The sequence below is a fragment of the Chelonia mydas genome, chromosome 4, assembly GCF_015237465.2.
Source record: "Chelonia mydas isolate rCheMyd1 chromosome 4, rCheMyd1.pri.v2, whole genome shotgun sequence".
Lineage (NCBI taxonomy): Eukaryota > Metazoa > Chordata > Testudines > Cheloniidae > Chelonia > Chelonia mydas.
In genome coordinates, this window is record NC_057852.1 from 77,584,826 (window position 1) to 77,603,689 (window position 18,864).

The following is an 18,864-nucleotide window of genomic DNA, read 5'->3' on the forward strand; positions in this document are numbered from 1 at the left end:
CTATCCTCAGAAGTTAAAGATGATGATTTTTCATCCTCCTCCTTCTAATAATATTTTATTTACTTGAAAACAGTTATGTCCCCTCTGTCTTCTCTTGTCCAGACTAAACAAACCCAATGTTGTCAATCATTCTTCATAGGTAATGTTTTCTAGAGCTTTGCTCATTTTTGTTGTTGTTCTCTGGACTCTCTCCAATTTGTCCACATCTTTCCTGAAATGTGGCACCCAGAACTGGACACAATACTCCAGTCGAGGTCTCAGCACAGAGTAGAGCGGAAAAATTACAACTTATGTCTTGCTCACAACGCTCCTGCTAATATAGCCCAGAATGATGTTTGCATTACCCCCACCCCCAGTAGTGTTACACTGTTCAATCATGTAGCTTGTGATCCACCATGACCCCCCAGCTCCCTTTCTTCAGTATTCCTTCCTAGGCAGTCATTTCCCATTTTTTGTGTGTGCATCTGATTGTTCCTTCCTAAGTTCCTTCCTACTTTGCACTTGTCCATATTGAGTTTCATCCTGTTTACTTCAGACCATTTCTCCAGTTTGTCCAAAGCACTTGCACCCCCTCAGCTTGGTATCATTTGCAAACTTTGTGTACTTTCTATGCCATTATCTAAATCATTCATGAAGATATTGAACAGGACTGGATCCAGAACTGATCCCTGTGAACTACTGATAACTCTGGGAACAATTTTTCAACCAGCATGTACCTACCTTTATAATAGCACCATCTAAGTTGTATTTCCTTAGTTTGTTTTATGAGGTCATGGGAGACAGTATCAAAAACCTTACTAAAGTCAAGATATACCACATCTGTTGCTTTGTCCTGCTTCCTCCCTCTGCAGAAGGCTTGCTACCCTGTCAAAGAAAGCTATTATATTGGTTTGGCATGATTTGTTCTTGACAAATCAATGCTGTCTGTTACTTATTACCTTATATTCCAGGGGTTTGCAGATTGCTTAATAATTTGCTCCATTATCTGTCCTAAGTGCAAACCTCATCAGATTTCTTTTGGCTTAGTGTCATCTGCAAACTTCCTGAGGGTGCAATCCATCCCATCATCCAGATCATTAATGAAGATGATGAACAAAACTGGCCCCAAGACCGACCCCTGGGGCACTCCGCTTGAAACCGGCTGCCAACTAGACATCGAGCCGTTGATCACTAGCCATTGAGCCCGATGATGTAGTCAGTTTTCTATCCACTTTATAGTCCATTCATGCAATCTATACTACTTTAACTTGCTGGCAAGAGTACTGTGGGAGACCATATCAAAAGGTTTGCTAAAGTCAAGGTATATCATGTCCACCACTTTCCCCATATCCACAGAGTCCATTATCTCATCATAGAAGGCAATCGGGTTGGTCAGGCATATCTTGGAGTATATGCGGCATTTTCAGTCTTCTGGCCTCATGTTTAGTTTGTCGAGGGTGCATCTAACGGTGACCTCAGCCTTTCATCTTCCCGTTCACCGAAGATCAGTATTTATCCAATTCCCTGGTAGCAGGATCTCTTAAAAAGGAGTTCTTCATCTCCATCTGCTGGTCTGGAAACTGGTTACCCTCTGGGATCTTAATATGGTCTTGACAGCTCTGATGGGGCCTCCATTTGAGCCTCTGGCATCCTTGCCCTTTGCGCGCTTTTGTCAAAAACTGCATTAGCATCTGCAAGGAGAGTGTGAGTGTTGCATGCTTTGGCAGAGGTTTCCCTGTATGCAATTTTTAAAAGATAAAATGATGTGCTGCACCCAAAATTTGTGTCTAAAGTGGTATCTGTTTCATCTGAACCAGTTGGTATGCTTGCCTGGTTTCCCCCCTCACTCCACAGCTGCAATCATCTTTTGGAGGAGCAGCACTTTCATGCATTAAATGTCATATGATATCGAACCTTCTGCCAGGACAGGACTAAAACATTTTTGGGCTTTGCCTCATCTGTTTTGTGTTGTATGTAGACCATATGAAGGAACAGGCAGTCTCCTCACAGATGATTGCTAAGCGGATAACTTCCTGCATCAAGATTGCATATGAAACAACTTTGGCCTAACCCAAGGGTGGGCAAACTTTTTGGCCTGAGGGCCACATCAGGGTTGTAAAACTGTATGGATGGCTGGGTAGGGAAGGCTGTGCCTCCCCAAACAGCTTGGCCCCCACCCCTATCTACCCCTTCCCTCTTCCTGCCTCCTGACTTTCCTCCTCAGAACCCTGAACCATCCCACCCCCCTGCTCCTTGTCCCCTGACCGCTCTGTGATGGCTTGGATCACAGAAACCCCCTTGGGGCTGCCAACTGATGTGCCAAGACTACTTCTGCCCCTGCTTTCCATGCCAGCCTGGGACTCCAGAGCCCTGCCTTGTTCTGCCAGACACGCTTGCCAGCCACAAACACAGACCCAGGTCTGAACCACCTCCCACAAACTGCAAGCTTAACTGAAAGCAGCGTAAGAAGTGTTCATGTCTTTAACACTTGGATGTCCAACTCCCAATGGGGTCCAAACCCCAAATAAATCCGTTTTACCCTGTATAAAGCTTATACAGGGTAAACTCATAAATTATTCGCCCTCTACGACACTAATATGGAGAGATGCACAGCTGTTCCCCCCCCCCGCAGGTATTAATGCATTATTAAATATAAAAAGTAGGATTTAAGTGGTTCCAAGTAGTAACAGACAGAACAAAGTGAATTACCAAACAAAATAAAATAAAACACGCAAGACTATGTGTAATACAGTAAGAAAACTGAACACAGATAAAACCTCACCCTCAGAGGTGTTCCAGTAAGCTTCCTTTTACAGATTAGTCTCCTTGTAGTCTGGTTCCAGCAATCACTCACACCCCCTGTGGTTACTTTCCTTTGTTCCAGTTTTTCAGGTATCTTTTGAGGTGGAGAGGTTCTCTCCTGAGCCAGCTGAAGACAAAATGGACAGTCTCCCAGGGGTTTAAATAGACTCTCTCTCTCCCTCCCCCTGTGTAGAATCTGAGCTACAAGATGGAGTTTTGGAGTCACATGGGCAAGTCACATGTCCTTAACTTACGTGGAGCAGCCATGGTTCACATGCAACCTTGAACATCCTCAAGTAGACTTCTTATTTGGATTGGAGCCTTCCAAGATCCAGGTTCATTAAGTGTTTCTTGGTTGGGCACTTAACTTGCACATTCCTTTCTCAAGAAGCTAACCAAATGCTTTACTAAGGCTACTTAGAAATCAAGCAAGTACACAGCTGATATTCATAACTTCGAACACAGAAATGATACATGCATACAAATAGGAGGAATAGACTCAGTAGATCATAACCTTTACAGAGATGTTACGTGGCATATGTTGCATAAAACATATTCCAGTTTTGTCATATATACATTCATAAGCATATTTCCATAAAGACTTATGGGGTGCAATGTCACACACCCCTTCCCAGGACCCTCCACTCCAACCGCTACCCGGGATCCGCTACCCCTTATCCAACCCCCCACTCCCCGGCCCCTTACCATGCCGTTCAGAGCAGCAGGAGCTCACAGCCCCACCTCCCATCTGGCAACAGTCACTCAGCCATGCTGCCCGGCAGACTGGTCAGCCTCACCTCAGTCCCTGGAAATATCATGGAGCAGGTCCTCAAGGAATCCATTTTGAAGCACTTAGAGGAGAGGAAGGTGATCAGGAACAGTCAACATGGATACACCAAGGGCAAGTCATGCCTGACCAACCTGATTGCCTTCTATGATGACATAACTGGCTCTATGGATATGGGGAAAGTGATGGATGTGATATATCTTGACTTTAGCAAAGCTTTTGGTACGGTCTCCCACAGTATTCTTGCCAGCAAGTTAAAAAAGTATGGATTGGATGGATGGTCTATAAGGTGGATAGAAAACTGTCTAAATCGTTGGACTCAACGAGTAGTGATCAATGGCTCAATGTCTAGTTGGCAGCCAGTATCAAGCGGAGTGCCCCGGGGTTGGTCCTTGGGCCGGTTTTGTTCAATATCTTCATTAATGATCTGGAGGATGATGTGGATTGCACCCTCAGCAAGTTTGTAGATGACGGTAAGCTGGGGAGAGAGGTAGGTATGCTGGAGTGTAGGGATAGGGTACAGAGTGACCTAGACAAATTGGAGGAGTGGGCCAAAAGAAATCTGATGAGGTTCAACAAGGACAAGTGCAGAGTCCTGCACTTAGGATGGAAGAATTCCATGCACTGCTAAAGGCTGGGGACCAACTTGCTAAGCAGAAGTACTGCAGAAAAGTCCCTGGGGATTACAGTGGATGAGAAGCTGGATATGAGTCAACAGTATGCTCTTGTTGCCAAGCAGGCTAATGGCATATTGGATTGCATTAGTAGAAGCATTGCCAGCAGATCAAGGGAAATGTAAGACCCATGGATCTTGAAAGGTCTGTTGTGGGAGGTGTTGATCATGGTTGCTGTGGAGATAAATCTGCAGATTCTGCATCTGTTCTCACAGGGTCTGCTACTGTGAATTGGTGTCCTAGGCTGTTCTCAGCTTGCTTCTGATGATGAGCTTTTAGGGTTGTATGAAGTCTGGAAGAGGGAGGGTTGGAAAAGGTTACTTTCAGGGTATGGCCTCAATCAAGTATGAGTTGTAACCGTTTGATTCCCGTGTGGGATGGTAGGCGACAAGTAGGGTTATACGGTTTGGGTCAGACAGATGCGGGTTCTGTAGTAAAGCAGGTTCTTTCAGGGTGTTTGGATGACCTGTTCCCTGGTGCGATTCACTTCTCTGGTGGAGTGTCCTGGTTTGGTGAAGGTGGTTTTAAGTGTGAAGGTGCGTATGCTAGATTTTCTTCTTGGAATATATTAGATGATGATGCCAAGCTATTGATAACAGATTTCTCTGCTGTATCTGGGGTGACTGCTGGACCTGTGGAGATGTGGTGATCCGTGGGTTTCTTGTATATAGTTGTTCGTAGGGTTCCATTGTTGAAGCTGATCCTCATGTCTAGCAAGTTAATGCTGGTGTGACTATTCTAGAGACTTTCATGGATGGATGATTGTTGAAGTTGTTGTCGAAATCTGAGTGAGTTTAGGTCATCTGTCCAGAGTATGAAAATATCATTGATGTATCTCAGGTATACAGGTTGTTCTGTGAGGCATTCTTTCAGAAATTCTTCATCGAGGTGGCCCAAAGAGATTGGCAGGCTGGTCCCATGGTTTGGACTACGTGTATGTTTGTTGTTGTCAAGGCTGATTTCCCTACTCTGGCACTTTGAGTGCAGAAGGTGCGGGGCCTGCAAGGATTTAAAAAAAAAAATACTGGCCACTCCAGGCTCGTATTAAACTCCCAAGGTTACAGCTTCTCTCTGACCTTGGATCCGTAGATGCTTCCACCACCCCGGGGGGGGGGGGGGGACCCTTGGACCCAGGAAGGGGCACTTGGGAATTCCTCCCTGTGGGGTACCCTCAAGACTTTCACTCCCCCCCCCCCCAGGAAGAGCTGAGAAACAAAGGAAATCAGCTGTTGCCACCATCTAATTAAACAACATATGCACAAACTTCTTAGGACACAAAAAACCCAATCCTGTTCTTAAAAAAGGTAAATTTTATTAAAAACAAAAAGAAAATAAATCCAGAACTTAGGCTATTGCTAGATTTAAAAAAGAGGAAATATAATAATTAAGCATCAAGAATGGTTTTCTTGAGGTCCAGCTTAAAGGTTACAAGCAAAACAAAAACATTTGGGGGTTAGTACAGAGGAGTCCACACACCATAAAGAAATAAAAGAGAAACCTAATTGCGTCTTCTTAGACATTTCCTGATCTACTTACATGTCTGAGGTTTCAAATAAGACCGTTCTAGGTATGATTTAATGATTTTTCCATATCTGGCTTAAAGCTTTTTACAGCATAGTTCCAGCCCCGTCCTGCTCTGTCCCCTCTCTCTGGAGAACAACAGATAGAGAAAAGGGGAGTCTTGTTTCAATTTTAACAAGGTCTAGCCTTCCCATTGACTCTTTTGGCCAGATGCCCACTCACTTTCTTTTACCTATGCATGCAGTCAGACTTTTTAACCTTTTACAGGTAAAGCAAGTAGAGGACAGCTACTAAGAGGGATTTTATAGCTAGCTGGCTGGCTGGCTCGGTGTCCATAAAAGGGAGCTACCCCCCTTCATTTATCACATTTGTTGAATGTAAAATTGTTATGGGTGAGGATTAAATGGATGTTTGGGGTGGATAGCTGAGTGTTGTACAGTGTCTTGTAGATATCTGAGGTAGGCAGTGATGCTGTAATGGTAAGGGAATGTGACATTCATGGTGGCTAGGATGTTGTTCTTGGGGAAGTTGTTAAAGTGGTGGAGTTTTTGGAAGAAGTCGGCAGTGTCTTGGAGGAAGTTGGATCTTCTGTATGATGAGCGGTTCGTGGATGGTTTCTGAGAGTCCTGATATTCCTTAAGTGAGTGTGTTATGGCCAGATATGAGAGGTCTGCCTGGCTTCTCTTGTTTTTGTATCTTGGGATACATGCAGAATAATACATGGGAGATGAGGGTTGTAGAGTTTTTTTTTTTTTTCTCTTGGAATTATTTGGGGAAGTATTTGATAATATCCTTATGTTCCTGAGTGAATGGTGGTGTGTGGTTTTCTTTGAGTTCTTTACAGTAGGCAGTATCTGAGAGTTGTCGTTTGGCTTCATTGATATAGACATCAAGTCTGAGGACTGCAGTGGTGCGCCCTTTGTCTGGTGGTTTTTTCACTATGAGGTGGTTGGATTTTCAGGGACAATATAGCTATCATTTCTGAAGTGTGTGTGTGTGAGAGAGAGAGAGAGAGAGAGGCTATTGGAGGTGATAAATAGTTATTGATTTCTTAATTTTCCTCTCCCCATGAGTCTTGAACAGTGGAACTCATGGCAACTATGGCACATAGCTCTATTGGTAGAGAGATCCAAGATATAAACCAAATACTTTTTAAAGCTCTAAAGTAGTGGTAAAATCAGTTTTGTGTTGTAAGATCTGTGCCATGTAAAGAATAGGTAAAAGTGTGGTACAATGATTTTATCAGTACTTGTTTGGTTTGACTTGCATAACTAACTGGTGGTTTTGCAATCATACTGATTAAACCCTGCATACCATCCTAGACCAGCAGCTGTTCATAATAAATATGTATATAAATATTTGTTATGGTGTATATATACATAGTCACATACAAATAGGTTTGTCTTTTAAGTTTACACAACTTTTAATCTCATTCTCACTGACCATACTGGGTCCCTTTTAATATGAAATTTAGAAATTAATAGAGAACTAAAAATGTTTAGGGTACTGTATTATGAATGAAGCAATGGGAAATGGTGGTAGTTTTCAAATCACAACCATGTTTTGTGTGATATGGCTGGTATTTTTACTGCCACTTGGGTGTTGTTTTGGGAATTTACCATATGGCAGAATAGAAAATGACTAACAATTCCAGCTGTGAGCATGTGGTTAGCCCTCAAGAGAATAACATTTCCCCTTCTCATATTCATATTCTGTACGGAAATATATTTACCTGCATCCCATATCCTTAACAGCTGCATAATGCAGATATTTTTCTTTTTGAATTGGTGGATCAGTACACCAGTCTGACTCGTGTTTAAATATCTGCAGCACAAATTGCTGAACATTCACATAACGAATCAAACTGTAAGAGTCTAGGATTTAGAGTCCAATTTTAGTTACGAGATGAGAAACAATTTTTTTTATTGGAAAATTTGTAGGTGAAGAAACTTATTACTCTTTTCATGATTAAAGTGAAAATGATTTAGTAAAACGTTTTATATTAAACCAAAATCGCAAAAAAAAAATTAATAAGGATATAATTTCTTTGAAATAAATGTTTAAAGGTAACAGTTTTAGTAGTATTTGTAATTTAGATGTCTTCTCCTATGAGAATAGTTATCAATTTGTAACAATTGTTTCTATAACCAAAAAAAGTGTTCGTAAATAATGCACAGCTAACCTTTAGGATTCAGAAGGCCAATTGGCATGAGTCCCTGTGATTATGATTTCAGTTTTATTTTTTAACACTTTTATTTGTAAAGATAGTTCTGAATATGTGAAGTGTTGAGAGTTTCATTTCCTCTCCCCTGCCCCCCCCTTAAATGAAATGGAAGAAAATTTTGAAACATTTGACTTTTTTGGAATTTTGAGGGGGTGGAGTTCTTTCTGACACAAATAATTCCGCAAACTAGCCACCAATTCATGAAATCTTTTGGTGGTGTTGAATCTATATCTTTTGCACAGACAAGTCTGGCTGAAAAATTCCTCATAATTCTAGCTGTGATTAGCGCTGTCTTCAGTGATGGACATTGACCACTCCAAGCTCTTTTAAGCCATTTGCTTTCATCCTAAATTTCCATTCCTCAGTTTTTCCATCTTTGATACAGGAATAATTAAAAGTAATTGATTATTTAATGTTTGTAATGTCTGCAAAAATGCAAAACCACACAAAAGTTTTTATCAGATGCTCCAGATCCCTACGTGATTTGAACATATGTTTTGAAAATGTTTGGGTTTTTTTATTTTATTTTTATGTTGGCAACTGTGTGAACCACAAAACAAGCAGAAGGATGCCACTTCTACAATATGAAATTGGGAGGAATCTAAAGATCTCCATTCCTCCCTCACCTCATCCAACATTTTATATATATGATACATAAGTCTTACATTTAGGTATATCCCAAGTTGTCATCTCATTAAGACACTTCCAAAAATTTCATAGGCAGGTCCTGTATGTAGCGGTGTCCTCACAGTGCACAGGATTTGGTAATGTTGTGTGAGAAAAGGGGGAATCTATCTTAATCTATATCTCTAATTTTTTACAAGCGAAACTGACAAGATTTATAACCTGTCCGTGTATCTGAGAAAAAAATCAAGCTGACCCAGAAAAACTAACTAGAAAGAGGAAGGGTAAACAAAGTGCTTGTTAATAAAGGTTTACTTTTTCATTTAGGTTAATAGAATCTGATTGCATTTTAATTCAGAGGTGAAAGGCTAACAATTTTATATAACATTATTTCCCTTGTGTATTTATTTTGCAAAGCAAGAACTCTGAGGATTCCATATCATTTCCATAATTAGGATTGCATGACCTTGGAACATAAATGCATCCAGATTTTGTGGTATGTGGTTTATTATGAAGCATAAAACAGAAGCCTCTTAGAGATTTTTCTCTTGGCTTGATTATTTATGTATGGCTGATTTATCACTTACAGTGTGAGACTGAAAAAATTAAACAAGAATTATTGTATGTATTAAGAAGAGATACACATCTTGTGCCATATTTAAGTTTATTTTTCCTTTTATTAGATATCTCTACAAGTCAGGTACTTTTTTGTTGTTCTAGGGTTTGTTGCAGAAAATGAAGCAAATGTAGTTTGACCGTGATAAATTTAATGTGATTAAAAGTTAGTATATCAATTTTGCTGCTTTTTTGCATCTATTATTTTCCACATTGGAGACAAAATTACTTTGATTCTGACATTAGGGTGTGTTTTTAGTAAAACTCCGTATGAAGTCAGTGGCTTGATTATTTTAGTCCTGCAGTTTAAGTGTAAGACCCATTGTATTAACAGGTTTGTTTATATATATATATATATATATATATATATATATAATATGCCATTTGTTAGAACAGTTGTTATGAAGTGTTTCTTTTACAGCTAGGGAAAGAGGAAAACCCGGTCATCTACTATGTTTTTGCTGTGGGTGTTGCAAAGAACTTTGAGATTTAGTGTGGAGTGCTTTTAAGGAAAGTGAGAAGGTAACTTTTGTATCTGATATCTTTGGACACAGAGTGAGCTTATAGCACCACAGCAGACAGCTGTGTTTCTAGCTTTATTGACCTAACAGCAAAACTGAAACTAAGAGGGAAGTGAGGTTGGCAGTGGGGAGGGAGAAGTGCTCAGACATTTAAAGGGACAGGACATCAGAACATCCTTTATTAAAAAGTTATTTAGAGATCCTGACCGAAACTTTCAGAAGTGAATTGTTTTTGGTGCCTCTGTTCTAGGATGTCCAACTTGAAACACCATAAGAAGGCTTGATTTTTTCAGAGGGCAGGTGCGTGCTCAGAGCTCCCTAAAAATCAGATCCCTTTAATGTCTCAATTTGGGCAAACAAAAAATGAGGCAGCAAAAATTACTGGTCATATTTAAAAATGTAGGGTGTATCTTGAATCGTAGTAGAGTGACCAGATGTCCTGGTTTTATAGGGGCAGTCTCGATATTTGGGGCTTTGTCTTATAGGTGCCTATTGCTCCCCATCCCAATTTTTCACACTTGCTGTCTGGTCACTCTAAATCTAAACAACTTTGCAAACCATTTATCAAAATTTTGCAGAGTTCTTATTTATAGACAGGGTAATGAAACTTTACATTAGGAAAAACAAAGATAATCTGTAAAGATAAGAAATTAATTTTAATGAATACAGTGTAAAATGACAGTCAGTGACTCTTACTCTAAAAATTGTCTCTATATAAAATGTAACACACTAATTAGAGGCAGTGGAAAAGTTTAAAATACTCATAACAGAATAATATGAAGAGTGGATCTTTCAAAATCCTAACCACTTCCAGTCATAAACATCTTTATTCTTATGTTGTTTTCATTGTGCAAACACAAACATCATAACCGTAATATGAGCATCTTTTGTTTCTAGATTAAAGAAAACAGCAAAACAAACAAACAAAAAACAAATGTAAAACTTTTGGCTCTGTAAGAGTAACCTACTTGAACTGAAACTACTATCCAAAGTGGAGACCCTTCCAGCAGTTAGCAGGGATGAAGGTGCTTTAGAAATGTAAAGGTTCAGTGCTTTAAAAAGTTGTTGTGGTTACATAACTGCCGTATTTAGCTATGGTTTAATGTGTTACAGAAACATGTGTTAGAAGTATGTGTTTGTACAACCATTTTTTTGCGAAGGAAATATTTTTACTTCTGTTTGCCTTTATTTAGTTGTTGTAACAGTCGCCATAAGAGAGTGCTTAGGGAACTAGATGACTAAGGATCTTAGTAATGGAACATACAAGACTTAAACTCTGTATGGCTATTGATTCATTTAAATAGCATTGGTGAAACTCAGCATGTTCATGAAGTCACCCTGACATTCTACAGGTCTTGGTGTGTAGAGGAGTAGGGAGGAAAGAGATATATCAGATTGTGAAATGTAAAAAGTACTGCAGCCAGAATCAGACTGGTACAGTTGAGCTCTGAAATGTAACAACTTGTAATCCAGATCAAGAATGTCCATGTGACAAGATAATCATCAACTCCATCCCTATACAAGAGCACATATAAATTTAAAAAATGAGTGGACAGGACATAAAATAGACGATGGGAGGTGGAAGCTCTCCTTCCTTCAGTAGCAGAAGAGGTTCTCCAAGCAGCATAATTCCATTACAATGATAAATGATTCTTCTGCCCTGTTCACCCAGAAATTGGGAAGGAGTTGGCTAACTCCAGTGGCTTGGTAAAGGGGACTAGGATAACACACATCTGGGGATGTTTTTTTTCCCAGCCCTAAAACTATCGGAATATTCAAACTCCACAGCTTTTGCAGGGTCAAGAGGCCAACACCCAGCATTAGGTACAGAAAAAAGTTTAGCAGGTTATTTTAAAAAAAAATTAAAGGAAACCATCTCTGTGGCTGACTATTAGGGAAAAAAGTCATCTCTGGCCTTCTAAAAGCCTATGGGCACAGTATGAATGGGTTCCAAAATATAGTAACTACTGATATAGCTGTGTGTATAGTGGAATATGTACAATATTTATCCAGTCCAAAAATGAGTGTTCAAATGCAATATGAAGAAAAAAAAATGTAACAAATTTAAATGATGGCATTAAATCATAGGCTTGTGACCAAATTCTGTTCTGGCTGGAATCAACAAGAAAACTTTCACTAATTTCAGTGGGACCATAAGTATAAACGTTAATAGTTTTAAAAACAGGAACTCATATAGCTGTCTGTCACAGGCTGGTTGGCCATTTAAGGAGAATTGGACTCAGCTATGCCTGTGACCTAATAACAATCATTCAGCTGGTCCTGATCTGGCAATTTAATTATAAAAACTCCAGCTGTGAAAGGACAAGGAGAGACTATAGAAAGAGGGAGGCAGGGCCGTCCTTAACCATATGCAAACTACGCAGGTGTGTAGGGCACCAGGAAATGTGGGACACCAAATTGCCCCAAATTTCCTGGTGCCCTATGCAGCTGTGTGCTGCTCCAGTGGCCAGCCAGTTGTGCCGGCTGGCTGAGCTGGCCAGGAAACCTGCCCCTGCCCCTGGCCCTGTTCTACCCCCACTCCACCCCTTCCCCAAAGCCCCCGCCCCTGCCCCGCCTCTTCCCACACCTGCTCCACCCCAGCCCCACCCCCACTCCACGCCTTCCCCTGAGATACATCCCTGGAGACTGCAGCAGGGGTCGGTGCGCCCTGCACTCACCGGGCGGTGGGAAGTGGAGCGTCCCAGCCTCAGCCCGCTCTGCTCTGCCAGCTCCCAGCCATGCCACCAGTGGGTGCTGGGGGGGGGGCGATTCCCCCCAGTTCGAAGGTTGGGAGCCAGGGGAGCAGAGCGGAGCCAGCTGGGGCCGGGTCACTCCACTTCCCGCCGCCCCGTGAGTGTGGGGTCGGGCCCACCCAGGTGGCAGGAAGTGGAGCGACCCAGCCCCAACCCACTCCACTCCACCGGCTCGTGCTGGGGGGCAGTTTCCCTCCTCCCCCCCCGCCCCCACATGGAGGCCTGGGGCCAACTCGCCCTCCTTCTGCGGGGGAGCTGCGTAGGGCACCAAAGTGTCTAGGGACGGCCCTGGAGGGAGGTGACCCAAGAGGGGAAAAACAAGGGGAGTTCCTCTGCTCCTTGGGAAGGGTCTAGTGAAGGCAGGCTGGAGAAAATGAACGGAAGCACGTTAGGCTCCTGTGGTAGGCCTTGAGATAGGGCCTGTAAGAAGCGGGGATGTCCCTGGGGTGGGGATACAGTAGGAAAACCTGCTGGGGGAAAAAGCAACATAGAAGACCTTTGCAGGGCACAGGACTAGGGGCAAATAGTTTCATGGTAGCCCAAGAGGGGAAGAGTAATTTAATTGATTTCAAAATCTATTTGGATTTAGAGTTGGACTTTTCGTACCCTAGAAGAGGACTACATTTTTAAGAAGTTACCTGGACTGAGGTCTAGGCACAAGAGGACAGAGACAGGCCATTACAGGCCCAGACTGGTGGTCAACAGGCGATGCTAGATGCAGGGACCCCTGAAACACTATGACCGGGTGCCTGGGGGAGCAACCGCAGTGAATGGAACTTCTTACACCATTCCAGTTGCGGATCTATAATACATGTAGCAGTTTATAAATGCCGAATGGTGCTAAATAGAATTATCATTCTAACTCAGAGAGAAATGCTTTAAAAACAATGTGGGATTATTATACTCTGAATCAAAGCCTAATGTATATTAGGTATGAAGTTCATAGCACTTTCTTGCTGTGCGGTGTTCACATAACAAATGTTCATCCTTGGCTTTATTTTGCCTATTTTTCTAACAGTTTGAATACTCGTAACAATTTCTCTGTATTGAATTCTCTGTTACCCTGTAGTTCACTGTTCTGTGCTTAAGAAGACAGATGTTTTATGAACCCATTTCTGCATACCTGGTTTATTTAAACAGTCATTAAACATATTATAGAGAGTTGTTGAATCTGTAAACAGATAACATTATACCCGCTAAATATTTTGTGTGTATTTGAGTTTGAGATTCTGGTCTTATATGATAATGGTTTGAAATTTTGCGTGGTACTGTGTTGCAGTACTACTCAAAACAATCAAGCTGTTAAAAATAAAATGCACGTTATTTTATAGCATCATTAATAATGGGAAAATCATGATTTAAATAGTTTATGATCTTGTAAACATGACTGCACCCACATACTAATCAGTTTATTTTGCACAGCCTCCCTTCACAGCTAGCTATCTGCTTTCTTAGTTCAAGCCCCCTGTTTCACAAACACTTGAGATAATTCTTATATAGGTCTTATTTTTAGTTATTTATCAACCCAGTGACTATTTGATGTAATTGTACCATATAGACATTGGTTTGCACTGTAAATGTAGCTCTGTTTCTTTATTATATTGGGATTTAAAGAATTAAGGCTTTTTACATTCAGTATCTCAAAGCAATGGAATACTGAACTGTAAGTCCGCCATAGTAAACATGCAGCTGCTGTAGGTCAAAGATCTGATCTTTCTCAAGTAGTATCATGCCTTTTGTGCTTAGTAGTATCCCTTCCAGAATTTGGGTATGCGGATTATTGCTGTTAATGTTGTGGTGAAATTAACTGTTAGATACAACACTGCTAAGACCACCATTTCTACTACCCGTTGTTTCTCTTGAGTCCTGCTTGTAATAACCAAGCTTTTTGTACTTTGTTCAAATGTCCTTCCTGAGGAGATTGTGGTAATGATGTCTAAGCCTCATGCTTAATTCAGCGGGTCCCATATTTCAATCCCAGCAGGGTCAAATTATCTTTTTTTTATATATTTCTATGATGGATACATTGTTTTAATTTCTATGCCGTTTGAATATCCTTTTGGAAGGACCTTAGAAACCAAGGACCTGTCTGATCTGTGTCGGTATTAAAGATCCCACTGCATTTTTGTAAGAGGAGGAGTTTTCTCTGTTATCCTGTTCCCCTACTATGCTCTGCCTTGTGCCAGATGTTACCACCATTGATCTCAGAAGAGGCTGTGTTACTCTGCATTCATGCTCTGATCCTGTGATCAGATCCACGCAGGTGGATTTTGTGCCCAAGCAGTGTCCCACTGAAGTCAGTGGCGTTCCACATGAGCAAAGGGGTCTGCCCATATGGTGCATGCATGATGAAGGTCTTAATATGTAAAGCAGTCTGGGATGCTTTATGATCAAAGGCACTTTGTAATTCTAATATATATTATTTATTCTGTTAGCAATGAATGCAAAGATAGTCCTCATAAATTATCTTTACTGCAGTGTCAGCATTGGGTAGGATCCCAGCTTCTAAAAGTTCCAAAGTAGGACTGCTATCAACTGAACCATTTTGACAACATTAATCTATTTGTAGTAAATAAACATAATGTATTTGTCATTACCTTACCTGCACTTTCCTTCAGGTTGTTAAGTTATAAAATTCAATTGCACTTATTGGCTTACTAAATTCTCTTTAAAATAATCTACCGAAGTGGATCTATTTGGAAACAGGAATAATGGCAAAGGGTTGGATACTTTGCAGCTGTGCAAATTAATGTAGTCATTCTTTTACATTTTAGTGCCCTTGATTAGCCTTGTTTCCACCAGTAATGAATGATGGTCTCCTTTTATTATAACCAATTTAACATAAAACATTTAATCTAATTGAATTAAGTTTCAGCTAATATAAGTTATCTCTGTTTGCATTTTGTTGCTTTCTTGTGGTGGAATGTAGAACTGTTTAACCCAATTTTTACAAATGAATCTTAAGCATATCCCTTGCATTTATTGAATCCAGAGCTTCAAATTGTTGCAGTAGAAAATTATTAGTGGGTATGGTGATGGTAATTGCTATTACAAAATCTAACTGTAGTATTTGAAGATGTCTGCTAATGCCAATATGTTTGTACAATGTCCAAACATTTCCATAACACATACTCTCCCTAAACTTTTTAAATGTGGTGTTTGAAATAATTTTATCAATAAAAATTAGTCATATAATTTTGCTGCAAATTGCCCACTACTAAGAGTTAAATTGTGGTTCTGACCTCACTTAACGCCAACTAATATTTGCGAATATATCAAGCTGTCCAATAATATATGTGATTGTTTCCAAACCTTGACATTCACTGAAAATGTCTCTAGGAATCCACGTTATGTATAATTTCATGTTCTATACACTGTGCTGGTCTGATTTACGTTATTCTTAGAGCTTAAGGCCAGAAAGGACTATTATTATTCTGACCTCCTGTATATGACGGGCTGTTCAGTTTCACCCAGTTAATCCTATATTGAGCCCAATAACTTGTTGGCTAAAGCAAATATTCCAGAAAGGCATCCAGTCTTGATTTGAAGACTCCAAGAGATGGAGAATCCGTCACTTTTGTTCCACTGGTTAATCACCCTCACTGCATTTTTAAGAAAGCAAGTAAGTGCCTTGTTTCCAATATGAACCTTTGGTCTTCACCTTCCAGCCATTAGTTCTTGTTATGCCTTTCTCCACTAGACTAAAGAATCCAGTACTTTCTCTTTGTGAAGGTACTTACACACTAATCAAATCACCTCTCAATCTTCTTTTTGATATACTAAGCAAGTTGAGCTCTTTCTGGCTATGTCTACATTACTGCGGTAAGTCAACCTACGCTGTGCAACTTCAGCTACGTGAATAATGTAGCTGGAGTCAACATACCTTAGGTCGAGTTACCATGGGTTCAATACCACGGGGGATTGATGCGGGGGGGTGGGGGGAATCTCCCATCGACTTACCTTACTCTTCTCATCGGGGGTAGAGTTCAGGGATCAACTGGAGAGCTATCTGCAGTCAATTTGGCGGGTTTTTTAGACCAACTAAATCAACCGCCAGTGGATCGATCTTAGAGCGTCGATCCCTGCGGTAGTGTAGACCTGCCCTAAGTTTCTCACTGTGAGGCATTTTCTCCAGCTCTTGAATAATTTTTGTGGCTCTTTCTTTCTTTTTGTGGCATCATCTTTCATTTTTCAGCATCCTTTTAAAAATATGGACATCAGAACTACATACAACACATTAACTGATCTTAGTTGTCTGAAAGAAGATTCAGAATAAATATATATATTTATATTTTTAAAAGGAAGAAAACAGATGGTCAGAACTAACGTTGAAAATTACATATACTATCTGGAGCTAGTTTTTACTTACATTGTATTTGTTTTTTATACAACTAACTTTCTCAAGGCAACTTTGTAAGAAACAGTATTGCTAGTCGTCTTCATTTTCAATACAGAGCATTCAGAAAGGCTATCTAAAGCTTTGCTCTGGATAATCCTTCATAACATTGGACCCTACAGAAATTTGCAGGAGAACACCATAACTGTTTGGTTGCTTGTTTGAAGATTCATCAGGCCAGGTACAGATACTTGTTCTACAGGATCTTCTCAGAGTAAAGTTTTAATTACAACAACTCTATTCACCCCATCTGCCAATATGCCCCATGTAAAAAGCAGAAAGCTTGTCCATTTGTGAATTGTGTGAATGCTTTGCTCTTCCTCTATCTATAAGGAATAGTGTGAATGCTTTGCTCTTCCTCTATCTTCCTCTATCTGTTATCTATAACCACGGCATGAAAGGTTGTGTAGAAGTTTTCTTCTCTTAGGATTCTTGTTTCTCTCTTGCCAGTTTAAAGTTATTTTGCCTGTTTGTAGCATAGTTAGAATTAATAGCAATTTTTACAGATTTCTTCCCTTGCAAACAAGAGTTTACCAAGCCTATCCCCTGAAATTGGAGAAAGGTGTTGCAGAAAGAACCTTCAGAGATTAATTTAATTTGTTTACTAGTTTCTAAATCAGGATTGTACAGCAGGTACTATTCTTATTTTTCTTCCCATTGTTACCTTTCATTTGCAGCCCACTGTAGAAAACCTTGTTAAAGTAACTCCTCTGTTAAAATGCTGTTGATTGCTTGTTTAGCCAAACAAATTAGGGTTACCTAGCTCTAAAAGATGCTCAGCTATCATGGTGATGCCTACAATATGGATATTTCAGTAGAATACAATGTAAGCAAAGTGTTTGTATGATTTGTACAATAATAGTACACTTCTTAATGGTACACTTCTTATGAGAGATTATAACATGGGAAGGGAGAAAACATATGTAAAAAGCATGAGTTCATCATCTTACCTCTTTGCTACAGTTCTCCTTTCAAGTCTTTCTGGAAAGCACTACACAAAAGGTAAAACTTTCAAAAACACACAAATGACTTAGTAACCAAAGTCCAATTTTCAGTTTGACGCTCAGCGCTTTTGAAATGTCATGTTTATACACATTATGTTGTTCAGAGAGTCAAAGGCAGGGCTATATTATACAAAAGTTCTGTAACTGCTTCCAGTTACCTTTGAAGAGAGAATACCACACCATTGCTTAGTAAACAGATTTTATTTTACCTTTAATACAAACAAGAAGAAATATTTTAAACAATATTTGAGAATATTCTCAAGTAACTTTAACACTAAAAGCTATTGCATAGGAAGAATATACTGGGAAACTTATACAAACTTTTACAAACACTTTCTGCTCTTATTAAAAATATAGGATTTTAGCGAAACATCTATACTCTACTTTAGCAAAGATGTGTTTGCATTATGCCTCAGAACACCCCAGGTGTGTGTGTGTGTGTGTGTGTGTGTGTGTAATCACTAGCTAATGCACCTGGATGGTATTATTGCACTTGTAAAAATAGATTATTGGCAACACTTTTTAAATAGCAATTTATTAGATTGATGTGGCCAAAACTCCAAAATATTAATACTAGTTAGGACATTACCAACATTATTTTTAAAAAAAAGTTAAGGGAGGAGACAGAAAGCAAAATGTACTGAGCAGTTATTTACAGCTCAATGCAAGGCAGTGTGGTGAATCTAAGGTGAATCTGCTGCTTTCCATCACCACTGAAGGAGGATAGCTCAGCCAGGAGGGGAAGGGTCTTGGGCGGCCGAGAGAATGGGTAGTGAGGAGCGGGTCACACAGTCTGGGTGCCAGGGCCCTGGCAGTGGGCAGTTTTTGGAGGAGTGCACATTAGAACCTACTCGTTGATAGCACCTGGAGGCCCATCAGTTGAAGCACTTCAAAAACTTCCCTGAATACTTACACATTTGGTGTTCTACCAAAGGTCGGTGAGCACAGCACTCCAGTGACCCCA

At 40.3% G+C, this 18,864-nt stretch overlaps 1 protein-coding gene across 1 annotated transcript in view; it reads left to right on the forward strand.

The window, feature by feature from the left end:
* TENM3 (teneurin transmembrane protein 3) overlaps positions 1 to 18,864 on the forward strand; it is a 2,200,211-nt gene that overhangs the window by 640,386 nt on the left and 1,540,961 nt on the right. The window lies entirely within an intron of this gene.